Source organism: Prionailurus bengalensis, chromosome D1 (assembly GCF_016509475.1).
Source record: "Prionailurus bengalensis isolate Pbe53 chromosome D1, Fcat_Pben_1.1_paternal_pri, whole genome shotgun sequence".
Classification (NCBI taxonomy): Eukaryota; Metazoa; Chordata; class Mammalia; order Carnivora; family Felidae; genus Prionailurus; species Prionailurus bengalensis.
Window position 1 is genome coordinate 63,129,766 of NC_057346.1, and position 10,588 is coordinate 63,140,353.

A 10,588-nucleotide genomic window follows, 5' to 3' on the forward strand; every position below is an offset into this window, starting at 1 on the left:
CTAGGGAGAATGAGGAAGAAGGCAGGGAGATTGTAGGTGTGTGGGGGGCGGTGGGCAACACCAGGACCAACATACAACATTACCTAGATGACCCCTCCATGACATAGGTGGAACCATGAGAGAAAGAATGGATTAAAGGTATAAGCTTTTATGAGAAAAGAGAACCTGGCCCAGGAATAAGAGTGAAGAAAATGTCAAGTGCCTGAACTCAAAACAGTAGGTACAAAGGTAGACCAAGTCTTGTAGGTATTTCCATCCATACATTATGTCACCTGAAGTGAAACTACCTACAATTCTCTCCATTCTTAACCAATCTCTCTACATTTGACTCTCATCTCAGCCACCAAAATCACTCCTGAAAATGGTGCCAGATTAATCTGTGGAGGATGTTCAATAGTATGAAGGATCTGGACATTGCCTTGGATTGAGAGAGTTTTGAAAAATTGAGTGTGTACAGCTTACACAAGAGAACACTTGTGATGGCATGCATGGTTTTTAATGGGTTCTTCAAATCCAGGAAGAAACTCCCTATGAGAGAAAATTATTTGTTTTATGAAGCCAAAGGAAAAAAACAAGAACAAACTCATTCAAATTTATGGTTCAGAACTCAGCAAGACCTTTGTGTCTTCAGAATGATAAACCTTATCAGAAAGACAGAGGTATACACAGGGTATATTGGAAAGGAACAGCACAAGGTTTACAGGAAGAGTCAGTATGCAAAATCAGGTCATCCATTTCTGACAGCCATGCTCTAAGGGTACTATCCAGTTCCGGAGGAGAAAAGAAGACATAGCAGGTGTCATTTCAGGTACAGCCAGGATTATGAACCCTAACATGAAGCATTCAGTTTTCTAACAGAGAAATCAAGCTGCGTAACAGTGAGCTTACAATAGATGATGCTATGATGTCTCTGAAACTGTAGAGAGATGTATTATGAAGTAGAAAATATCAGCACAGAACCCTAGTGGAGGAGGAGGGAGTAGGCAGGACAAGTAGCAAGAGCAGTACAAAGTTCAGTCTAAGAGGCACTGGTAACAAACACAGGAACTTCAGTCCAGGAAATAAACAAAAGTCTCAGAACTAGAAATCTAGATTAGTGTGAATATGGACTGCCTGACTGAAACTCTGAACCCTCACCTTGCAAAAAACATCAAGAGACTGGAATTGTCCAAAGATCCAAAAATAGTCAAGGGATTGGAATCAATAATTTGGATCAAAAAATATATTTCCTGGGTTCCTCTTAAACTTTAAACCCCTTTTAAACAGGGTCAGTTGGAAGATACACATCAAACTAAGGCAAAGCATGACCAAAGGCAAAGCAGAGGCATATGCAAGGATCTGTAGCCACACCACGGAGGGATGGGAAAACCATGGAGAGAGAGCATCTGATTATGCCTGTGGGGATCACAGAAGGCTTCACAAATGAGGCAACATGAGAGAGGAAAGTTGAATAATGGAACAGAATGTTCCAGAATGACTCACTAGTACTAAAAGGAACTCCAAACTCATAAAGTACAGAATTCTTGATGGAAAGCTAAAAAGAGATCAGTATTAATGAAGCAGTGCAGAGGGATGAGATTTGAGAGGAAGGTTGGCCCCAGACTGTGGCAGGTCTTAAGTGCTCTTCTAGATGGCACTACATGTTAATAAGAGGTCAAGGAACTTGTTTAAGCACAGCAGTGACACGGATAGATTAGTGCTTTAATAGATTTCTTTCATAGTGTTCTGGGCATAGGAAGATGATGTGATAATAGAGTGAAGTAAGCATTAGATCAAGTCTTTACTGGAAAATTCTATCAAATATTTAAGAAAGAAACAATGACAATCCTTACAATAGAAATAATAATGCAAACTTTTAGAAAACAGAGGAAAAAGGAACACTTTCCAATCCATCTTACAAAGCCAGTATTAATCTGATGACGAAATCATATAGACAGTACAAGATAGGAAAATCCAAACCAAAGTCCTTCATGAGCAGAGATATAAAAATCCTTAACAAATGATTAGCAAATACTATCCAACAATATATAAAAAGATTATTATATCATGAGTAGGTGGAGCTTCCCCAAGAATGCACAGTAGTTTATCATTCAAAAGTAAATTGTCATATTAACAAAATAGTGAAAAGTATACATATCATATCATCATCTTAATAGAGACAAAAATAAAATCATATGAAAACAACATTTACTCATAATAATAATAGAAAAAATGCTCAGCATATGGGAAATAATAAGGAATTTCCCAAACATGGGAAAAAAAGGCATTAATGTAAACCTTCAATATCATACATAATAGTAAAAAGTTGAGGACTTTCTCCCTAAAATCAGGATTATCAATGAATATTCATGATTGCACTACAGGTGTTAACCACTGAAATAAGACAAAAAATAAAATCTTAGGGATTGGAAAATAAGAAGTAAAATGTAATCACTTGCAAACAACATGGATGTATGTAGGAAACTTAAGATATGTACTAATAATTGAATTTAGCAAGATAACATGATACAAAGTCAGTACAAAATTGATTTTCTGCATTTCTACAAACTAGCTATGAAAAAATTGGAAAACTAAATTTACAGTTATTATGTACAATTGCATCAAAATATATCAAATACTCAGGGATAAACTTGGTAAAATATTTCTGAGTCCCTAAATCACTACTAAGAGAAATTAAAGATCTAACTTAATGGAGAGAAATACTATATTCATGAATTTGTACCCTTGAAAATTGCTCCAACTGTGAGAAGGGTGGGCAGAACATATCATGCAAATTGGTGGCAAAAGAAAGCTGGAATAGCAATATTTATACCGGACAAAATAGACTTTAAAATAAAGACTATAACAAGAAACAAAGAAGGGCACTATATAACAAAAGAGGACAATCCAACAAGATATAACCACTGTAAATATTTATGCACCCAACATAGAAGCACCGAAACACATAAAATAGTTAATAACAAATATAAAGGAACTAATCAATAATAATATAATAATAGTAGAGGACTTTAATGCCCTACTTACATCAACAGACAGAGCATCTAAACAGAAAATCAACAAGGAAATAATGGCTTTGAATGACACACTGGAACAAATAGGTTTGACAGATATATTCAGAATATGCCATCCTAAAACAACAGAATACAAATTATTCTCAAGTACATACAGAACATTCTCCAGAATGGATCACATATTAGCCCACAAAACAAGCCTCAACAAATACAAGAAGATCAAAATCCATGAATATTTTCTGAGCACAATGCTATGAAACTACAAATCAACAAGAAAAAAACCAGAAGGACCATAAATACATGGAGGCTAAATAACATACTACTAAACAATGAATGGGTCAAGCAGGAAATCAAAGAAGAAATTAAACAGTACATGAAAACAAATGAAAATGAAAACGCAATGGTCCAAAACCTCAGATGCAGCAAAAACAGTTCTAAGAGGGAAGTTTACAGCAATACAGGCTTACCTCAAGAAGCAAGAAAAATCTCAAATAAGCAACCTAAATTACACCAAAAGGAGCTAGATAAAGAATAAACAAAACCCAAAACCAGCTGAAGAAAGAAAATAATAAAGGTTAGAGCAGAAATAAATGATATAGAAACTAAAAACAATAGAGCATATCAATGAAACCAGGAGATAATTCTTTGAAAAAAACATCAATACAATTGCTAAACCATTAGCCAGACTTACCAAGAAAAAATGGAAAGGACTCAAATATATAAAATCATGAATGAGAAAGGAAAAGAACAACCAACACCACAGAAATACAAACAATTGCAAGAGAATATTATGAAAAACTATATGCCAACAAATTGGACAACTTTGAAGAAATGGATAAATTTTTAGAAACATATGAACTACCAAAACTGAAACAGAAAAAAATATATAGAAAATTTGAACAAACCAATAACCAGCAAAGAAATTGAGGAAGTAATTTTAAAACTCCCAATAAACAAACGTCTAGAACCAGATGTCTTCACAGGGGAATTCTACCAAACATTTAAAAAAGAGTTAATACTTATTTTTCTCAAACTATTCCAAAAAATAGAAAAGAAATGAAAACTTCCAAATTCATTCTATGAGGCCAGCATTACCCTGATACCAAAACCAGATAAAGACTCCACTACAAAAGAGAACTATAGGGGCACCTGGGTGGCTCAATCGGCTGGGCATCTGACTCTTGGTTTCAGCTTAGGTCATGATCTCACAGTTCACGGGATCGAGCCTCACATGGGGCTCTGTTCCAGCAGCGTGGAGCCTGCTTGGGATTCTCTCTCTCCCTCTCCCTCTGCCCCTCTCCCGTTCTCTATCTCCCAAAATAAATAAATTTTAAAAAAGAGGAACTACAGGCCAATATCCCTGCTGAACATAGATGCAAAAGTTTGTCAACAAAATGCTAACAAACCAAATTCAAAATACACTTTAAAAAAATCATTCACCATAATCAAGTGGGATTTATTCCTGGGTTGCAAGGGTGATCCAATACTCACGAATCATTTATTGTGGTACATCACATCAATAAAAGAAAGAATAAGAACCATATGACATTTCACTAGATTCAGAAAAAGCATTTCACAAAGTACAACATCTATTCATGATAAAAACCTTCAACAGAAAAAGGGAACATACCTCAACATAATAAAGGACATCTATAAAAAACCCACAGCTAACATCATCCTTACTGGGGAAAAACAGAGTTTTTCCTCTAAAGTCAGGAAAAAAACAAGGATGTCCACTCTTACCACTTTCATTCAACATAGTACTAGAAAGTCCTAACATCAGCAATCAGACAACAACAAATAAATAAAAAGCAGCCAAACTGGTAAGGAAGTAGTAAAACTTACACTATTTGCAGATAACATGATCCACACATAGAAAACCCAAAAAACTCCACCAAAAAAACTGCTAGAGCTGATCAACAAATTCAGTAAAGTCTTAGGATACAAAACCAATGTACAGAAATCAGTTACATTTCCATACACCAATAATGAAGCAGGAGAAAGAGAAATTAATAAAACAATACCATTTAAAACTACACCCAAAATAATAAGATATCCAGGAAAAAAACCTAACCAAAGATGTGAAAGACCTATACTCTAAAAACTATACAACACTGATGAAAGAAATTGAAGAGGACACAAAAGAAATGGAAAGATATTCCATACTCACGGATTGGGAGAACAAATATTATTAAAATGTCCATACTATCCAAAGCAGTCCGCACACTTAACACAATCCCTATCAAAACACAAACAGGATTTTTTACAGAACTAGAACAAACAATCCTAAAATTTGTATGAAACCACAGAAGATCCTGAATAGCCAAAGCAACCTTGAAAAGAAAAGCAAAGCTGGAGGCATCACAATTCTGGACTTCAAGTTATTTTGCAAAGCTGTAGTGATCAAGACAAATGGTAATAACACAGAAGTAGATATATATAGATCAATAGAACAGAATGAAAAATACAGAAATAAACTCACAATTATATGGTCAACTAATCTTCAACAAAGCAGGAAAGAATATCCAATGAATGAATTGGATGAAGACAGTCTTTTCAACAAATGGTCTTGGGAAAACTGGACAGCCGAATGCAAAAGAATGAAACTGGACGACTTTCTTATACCAATCACAAAAATAAATTCAAAATGGATTTCCAAATGACATATTTGATAAAGGGTTAGTATCCAAAATAAATAAAGAACTTACAAAACTCAACACTCAGAAAACAAATAATCCAATTTAAAAATAGGCAGAAGACATGAACAGACATTTTTCTAAAGAAAACATACAGATGGCCAAGAGACACATGAAAAGATGCTCAGCATCACTAATCACCAGCGAAATGCAAATCAAAACTACAATGAGATATCACCTCTCACCTATCAGAATGGCTAAAATCAACAATACGATTAAACAACATGTGTTGGTGAGGATGTGGAGAAAAAGGAATACTAGTGCACTTTTGGTGGGAATGCAAACTGGTGCAGCCACTGTGGAAAATAGTATGGAGGTTTCTCAAAATTTAAAAATAGAGCTACCACACAATCCAGCAATCACACTACTGGGTATTTACCCAAAGAATACAAAAATACTAATTCAAGGGGATACATGTGCCCTTATGTTTATAGCAGCATTACTTACAATAATGAAGATATTGAAGCAGCCTAAATGTCCTTTGATTAATGAATGGATAAAGATGTGGTATGTATATATCTATATATCTATATAGAGAGATCTATAGATAGATAGATAGATAGATAGATTAGATAGATATCTGTATCTATAGATACAGATAGGTATAGATATAAGTATATATAATGGCATATTATTCAGCCATAAAAAGAATGAAATCTTGCCATTTGCAACAGCGTGGATGGAGCTAGAGAGTATTATGCCAAGCAAAATAAGTCAGAGAAAGACAAACACCATATGATTTCACTAATCTGTGGAATTTAAGAAACAAAAGAGACAAGCAAAAGGGAAAAAATAAGAGAGACATACACACAAACCAAGAAACAGACTTAATTATAGAAAACAAACTGATGGCTACCAGAGGGGGAAGTGCAGGGAGTGGGGGGATGGGTTAAATAGATGAGAGGGATTAAGGAGTGCAATTGTCATGATGAGCACAGGGTGATATATGGAAGTGTTGAATTACTATATTGTACACCTGAAATTAATATATAACACTGTATGTTAACTAACTGGAATTTTTTTTAAAAACCTAAAATTAAATTAAAAAAAAAAAAGTAAATGGTTAACCTAAAAAGACTTGAGTGACTACCTACTGGTGCTTTCCATGGGACTGGGGGCTGAGTACTTCTATTCCCTAAGCCAAGCCTTGACATACATCTAAGATCATTGGGGGCTATGGCAAAAGACATCAAGCCTTGATACACACAGGAAAAAAGTTTAAAAAGAGCCTCATGGAGGACCTAGGGAGTACACAAGAAGGTCTAGGGCAATTCTGGGCTCCAATTTGTGCAACATCCCAGGCCCCAGGGGAGAGGAGAAGTTGTACTCTCAGCAACAAAGGCATAAAAGACAGGTGTAGCCAAGAGAATAGAAGCAGTTACAGAAGGCAGTTCCATTTGGAGAGGATCTCTCCAGGACCTCCTAGCAGGGAGTAACCAGGGGCCAAGGGGAGGGGAGGGCAGGGGGCTGTTTTCTTGCTCTGTTTTCCTAGGTCTTGGTTCCAGTTGCTCTGCCTCTCTTTCTCCCACTCCTTTGGCTTTCTCATCTTGCTTCCTTCATTTAATCCTTCTGACTTTGGCCCTCTTTTTCCTAAGATCTTGCCTACAGAGACAAAAGCCTGAGATCTGGAAAACCAGTGAGAAAAAGGAGACTCAGGTCTCCTCTGGACATGTTAGAGGGAGTAGAAATCCCTGTCTTACAAACGAGCAACCAAAGTCTGCCTCACAGAGCCTGACACAGGGGAGGTTTGCTGTCAAAGCTGAAAGAACGGTGCCAGCAGGAGATCCTCCCATTTAAATTATGGATCCAAGATCCTAAAAAGAGATAGCGATTGAATTTACCCATATCTGATTTTTTTTAAATCAATAACTAGAAATAGAAATCAAATTGTCATAATAATAGAGAACATTGGTCAGAAAAGTATTAGCCAGCAGTACACTGAAGGGAAAGTTCTAAAGACATTCTACTTCAAGTCTAGACCTAGACACAGATGTTGACTATCACTCTTTCTTTATATTGTTTACAAACTTATAAATGTTTTAAGATGCAAAATAAAAACTTACAATCGTCAATCTTATCTAATGATAGGAAATACATTCTTCTACCAAAAAAAATGTGGGGAAAAAAATAACTGAAAAGCAATTTGCCTTGGAAAGTAAAAGAGCTGTATTTTGAGAAATGTCTTAAAATTTTAACAATAGTCATTAGAAGGTTTCGTAGGTAACAAGCCAATTAGGAAATACAAAGAGAGACAAAAGTAATAATAATAGAAAACATCCCAAAAATATCTATAACAAAAAGGAAAAACACAGATTTCTCAATGGAAAGAATCAATGGGTAAAGACATCAGTTCTCCCATAACTAATTTGTATTTTTTTAAATATAATACTCCAGGGGCGCCTTGGTGGCTCAGTGGGTTAAGTGTCTGACTTCATCTCGGGTCGTGATCTCATGGTTTGTGATCTCATGGTTTGCAGGATCTCAAACCCTCATCAGGCTCTGCGATGACTGTGCAGAGCCTGCTTGGGATTCTCTTTCTCCCTCTCTCTCTGCCCCTCCCCTGCTCTCTCTCTCTCTCTCTCAAAATAAATAAATAAACTTTAAAAATATATATAATATTCCAAGAAAGTAACATTTAAATTAATTAACATTAATTTAAAACATTTTTTGAAGTTATTACTAAGAATTTCCCCTACCATGTGGTAAATACATGTTTTTAGTGACATTAAAAACAGAAAAGATTGTCCTGGGAGGCAGTGACCTTTGAATATATGTTGGAATTTAATATAGGACTAAAAAAGTGCATTCAGGATAGTGGGAGAAAAAGGCTTATTTACTGAATGGTGCTGGAACAATGGTTTAACTATTAGTGGGGTGAAATTAATGTACTTTTTCACTCCATGTGAAATTTCAAATTCATTTAAAAATTAAATTTAAAATAAACTTCTGTAAAGAATATGCTAGTAAATACTTACTGAAATACTAGATTTTATATTATTAAAAGTTTAAAAGTCATGAAATAATATTAAAAAGTACAATTGTTATGACCACATAAAAGTTTGTGTATGCATGTGAGTAAATCATTTTTTAGAAAAGACAGAATTTAATGGAAAATGAATTGGAGGAAATACTTCCAGAAAATTCAACAGAGGTAATACCCTTAAGATACAATGAAATTTTTTAAAGAAGATATAATGAAATCCATACAAATTAATAAGACTGTATACTCCAAACTGAGCACTTGAAAAACATTATTGCACTTAATACAAGGTAAGTTGCACATAAAGACAAAAGAGAAAACTAATGAAGAAGCCCATAAATGGAAAATAAATCTTTGAAAATGTCAGAGCTCACTCAACAGTGAAGTGAAAACTGAACCAAAATTGAAATATCACTTTTACTCACTCTATTAATAAAGACTTTTAAGTTAAATTTCCTAATTTGGAATGTGATGAAATGGATGGATATGATGAAATAAACACAATCTTAAACTCTGGGTGTGTAAAGTACTACAATGTCTCTATGAAGCAACATTTCACTATATTTCAAGATTATTAAATATCCATATTCTCCTACAGGGGCAGAATAACCTCTGGAAAGACAATTTGGGGGAGGAGCCAAGATAGCAGAACAGCATGGAAGCTTTTTGTGTGTCTCGCTCGCATCCATGAAATACAGCCAGACCAACACTAACCATCCTACACACCTAGAAAACTGATTAGAAGATTAACACAACAATATGCACAACCTGAACCACAGAAATCAGGAGGTATGCAGCACAGAGAGGTGAACTTGGGGAGCGAGAAGCTGTGGTGGAAAGGGGGCCACTTTTGCTGGTGGAGAGAGGACGGAGACTGGGGAGGGGGGAGCATACAGTAAAAGCACCCCTCCCCAAAAACAGCTGGAGAGAAAGTGGAAAATTGGAAACAGCCACAGGGACTAAACTAAAAAGGGAGAAAAGAGAAAGGAGAGGGTTTAAATTCCATTAAGACGGTAAACAAGGGGAGAGCAAAGGCTGCAACTCCACAGTTCAATACCTGGCGGTGCTCTGGTGGGAAAGGTGAATCCCCAGGAACAGAGTGGGGTCCAGGAGGTTCTCAGGCCGCACGGGGAAAAGTGGTTCCACTGCTGGAAGGACATTTGGTAGAGGCTGTTGAAGCCACCTGGCCCCAGCAGACCCCGGAAGGCAGCCACATTCGCTGGTGCTGGGGCAAGGTTGTTGAAGGTGAAGCCCAGTGCCAGATGTGTGTTGCAATTTTCCATGGTCCCTGAAATGCTGCTGCTACACTGTCTCATGATCTTTTTTAGGGGTGGGCTGGCACCTGGCCATAGTCTCAGGGCACCAGCAACAGCAGGGTCCAGTGGGCATTCCTGGGTGCAGCCGACATTCGGCCATTACTCATTCAGCCATTGCTCGGTGAGACCCTCCCGCAGACCAGATGGGCGGGGTGGGTCAAAGCCGCAGCCCTTCGGAAGTAAGGGCCTGGGGAAAATAGCCACACCTGAGACAAAACTCAGGAGAGAGGTACTGCCTGGGGACTAGTCACGGAGAGTGGAAAAGCGGAGAGTCGATGAGAGCTGAAGACAGAGGACCGGTGCGCAATTGCTGATCAGGGAGAACAGACTGGGTGGCTGGGTGGCGCCGTTTTTCACCACTCGCGTATATGCATATGCGTGTGTACCAACAAGCACCGCAACAAGCCACCCCAGTAGGCTAGCAGCGCCATCTAGTGGAGAGCGGAGCTGTTACACCGGGCCCTGCCTAACTGGGCCGACTTCACTCTTCAAGAACACAAACCTCACCCCCGGCTTAATTTATGTACTACAAAGAGCTACATAGACTGACCGACCTCTAGGGGAAAACAACGCAATTTCAGTCCT